The sequence below is a fragment of the Cyclopterus lumpus genome, chromosome 7 (genome assembly GCF_009769545.1).
Source record: "Cyclopterus lumpus isolate fCycLum1 chromosome 7, fCycLum1.pri, whole genome shotgun sequence".
NCBI classification, from domain to species: Eukaryota; Metazoa; Chordata; class Actinopteri; order Perciformes; family Cyclopteridae; genus Cyclopterus; species Cyclopterus lumpus.
In genome coordinates, this window is record NC_046972.1 from 21,826,876 (window position 1) to 21,830,674 (window position 3,799).

A 3,799-nucleotide genomic window follows, 5' to 3' on the forward strand; every position below is an offset into this window, starting at 1 on the left:
CACGAGTGGGCAACGCTGAAGGATGACGCTCTTTCTTAAAGGTACAGTGTTTTTTTTTTTTGTTTTTTTTTTCAACAATTGAATTGAATTGAATGGAAATTTAAAATTAAATTAATGGAAGCACCCCATACTGCAAAACTTGGAGTGTGTTTGGTTTGTAGTGGATGTAATTCATTGCACATGTGTTTGTCTTTTTGTAAATAAAACTACAACATTTACAACATTAAATTGATATTTTTCATTATTTAAATCAATGTTTGGGCTTTCGTTTACATGACGGTGACAAGATATGCATGCCTACATGACGTGATTATGGATACCGTATACTGTCCAGCAGCATCTGTTGCCACACCAACCAAGATCATCGATTTATTCATCCATTATTTTGTTAGCAGGATATTCCAGACGTCTTTCTCTCCTGCAACGTTTTCTAGCTCCTCCTGGGAAACCCCGAGGCCACCACTTACATGAACAACTTTAAATTACATTACAGCCTCGTCGAAGCAATGCCAGTTAATCCAATCCAACCCAAAAGCTCTTTTTAAATTCATCCAATCAGCTTAATGTGAAGTCTTTATTGACTCTATGTCAAAGAGATATGCGTTAATTTTTAATGTAAAGTTTAAGTTTCTTGTTGTCGTGTTGTATATTAAGAGTTATTGCTACTATTTTGTTCCTTTCATTTATTGCCCGGAGTGGTGGATTTTTAACACTATAATGCAATCAAATATGACACTGGCATCAATGATTGACAGATGGCCAAAGAGTTGGACTAGCACTTCACTGACACAGTGTAAGACAAACGTTTTTAAAAGTAATAACTTTAACTGTTTGGCAAACCTCAGCCAATAGAGCCGCCTGTCCATCGACCCCACGTAAGATAAATGAAAGCCATTAGGAAATCAAACATTAGCCTGCCCTTCTACACAAGAAACGTCTGCTCTGCAAGGTGAATGAATAATAAGCATGTCATTTAGAAGTGTCGTAAAAGTATTTGAATAGTTTTTGCGCAATTGATTTTCGTGTCGCTTTATATTAAACTATTTGTCAATCTGAATAAGCAGACAAAGCAGACCATCATGGACGTCTGGCTGCCAGTCATTCTTGCATTGCATTCTTCAGACACTGTTTGGCTGTTTGGGTCTTCAGCATTCAGTCAAGAACATGCAATGTGCACCTTTTCACCTCTAGGTGTCACTGACAGCTATACTAGTATATGTATTTCTACCGGGCATGGATGACAGCAATGAGTAGGGGACAACAGTTTATTATGTGAGATGTGGGTGAAAAAGGGAAATACCATTAGTGTCCTTAAAACAACATTTAGTTGCGCAACAGTGTGCTCAAGAGCCAAAGAACATCTAAAAACCAAAATCCCCCTTTCGTCTGTTTTGTGTGTGTGAGATCATTTTCTGGCGTTGAAGTTGGTCCTCTGATGGAACATGAATTGTTAATCTTAATTATACATTCTGAGTTCAATCGGCCGCATTATTTCTGATGCGTCCTCTCATCGGCTTTTGAAGCTACTGCAGCAGTTCCCCTCCTTAAGACGGAGAGATGCACGGCTTGAGGAGCAAAACGTGGAAATGCTGCGCCGTGCCAAAGATGACATATTGTTTGAGTCAGAGTGCGTTAGCCGTGCAAGCCCGTCACTAACTGGTGCTTTGTTCCAATTGTCTTTTAATGGCAACCGCATCTTTGCAACCACGGCAACCTTAAACATATGATATACCGAACTGTATGTTCAAACTGTAAGAAAGCATGGTCTAAAAGGGACAGCTGCTTCGACTTTCTTGGTCTATTTTGGGTTGAAGTAAAAAAAAAAAGAAGAAAAATGACGTCTCTTTCCTCAGTACAATGATGGCATGTTGAAAATGAAACCTGAGAAGAAGGCGCAACTTTCATTGATTTTGGCAGAGCCGCTTTTCGTGAGGGCTTCGGTCCTCCGTTCAGTTTCATCTTTAGCACTCGATCCAGCGCGCGCGGACAATTGATGTCAGGAGTGAATGATGTAATGTCTGAGAACATGGAAAACAATACCTGAACGTCACGCTCTGTGAGTCTCCGGCCCATGTCTAGACGACACAAAGTGCAGCATGCAGCCTGAGCTCATTCAAAGAAAAGAGTCTTTGTAATGGAGAGAGGGCTTTTTCTGGGCCTTGGATGGTATTTTAATGTGATTTCCAAATTCTAAATCTGACTGTCTTAAGAGTTCAGCGATCGTTAACTATATCTGGGTAAGTTCTCAAATGGCTGGAAATAATTACCTTTAAATTGTCCGAATGTGTTTCGGTGAGTTCAACAGTCAAAAGGCTTTAAAGCTTACCGATAGTTTCCAATGCTTGGCCACCCACTTTTATATTGGGCAAGGCTGCTGCACAATACACCACACCTGAAACCATCAAAGCCTTTTCACCTCTAAAAATATGTTTTCCTCTGTCACAAATGGCTGCAGCTGCTTTAATAAAATGTTCGCTCAGGTGTGTCGTCATCTGGCATGCATCAGTGGTCACATCCGTCCTGGTGTTGAAGTCGGGAACTCTTCCTCGGCCACCGTGCTTCGCTCGGTCCAAACAAGTGGGTGCAGAGAGGCAATGGCACTTTGTTTAACTCGTACTCAAAGCTGGTGTTCTCAGCATGGTGGCCCCTGAAATGTACTTGGCTGTGGGTGGGTGGTTGTGGGGTGGGGTGCACAGCTTCTCCAACTGTAGGTCTGTAGGTGCATGTAAAAAACAGCCTGCGGGGGAGGCATAATATAAGGTGTTGCTATCCAGTGAAATCAGCTTTTGCCTCTGGGAGCGGGACTAGCTCAAATGATAACCACCGTACAAGTCTGTGTGTTTTCAATTATAAAGGAAATAATACATATTAACACCTTTTTCACGTTCAGATCCTCCGGGTCTAGAACAGTTCTACAGAGCTGTGCTTTTAGTGTCAAAATCCCAGTTTACCCAGTCTTTACTGCGTGCTGTAAATTCCCATCGGTGTATGCTGTAGGGGGATAGCTGCAAAGCTACAGCCGAGTGGGTTTGCATTTGCAGCTCTTTATGCATTCATGATCAGGGACAATGGCCCCAAGTGCTTCCACGTGCCCCACATTTTAATGCACAAACTACATACTTTTTTTCATTCACAACCTGAATAGATTTATTTCTCATTTAAATTGACATCAAGCCAAATTATATTAGGAAATAGCCCATGCGGGACTAGTTTATGAACTTCCTCTTCACATGCACGCCGTTGATATCGCAGCACGTTTTAAATGTGTTAAATGTTCAATGAAGAAGGGATAAAACGGAGCTGAGCCACGCGCGGTTGGATGCATGTGGTCTGCGGACATGCCATTTAACTGCAGCCTGCAAAAGTCTTTACAAGACACAGGTGGGGAGGCACTTTCGGCCACATTGCATTTAGCTCCTAATTCTTGCATTAAATCCTACCTGATTCTGCAACACTATGATCCATCAATTCGGCTCACCACCACACACTAAAAAGCTCTCTGGCCTGACAAAGGTTAGGACAAACACTACGAGGCTCTACCCACCTGTTTAAACAAAAGCAGAAGATCAGGACAATGTCTCACACAATGGACAGATAACATTAACGCCCCCCCCCCCCCCCCCCCCCAGTAGACGATGATGTCACCGTCACTGGGCATCGGCTTCAATGAAAACCCCCGAAGAATATTAAAGCTACATCGTCAGAAGAACTGTGACCTCACTCTCCTCGGAGAACAAATAATAAACACGGCGTATTCAAAAATGTTCGGCTTTAATTCAATATTGGTGTGAAAGGGTAA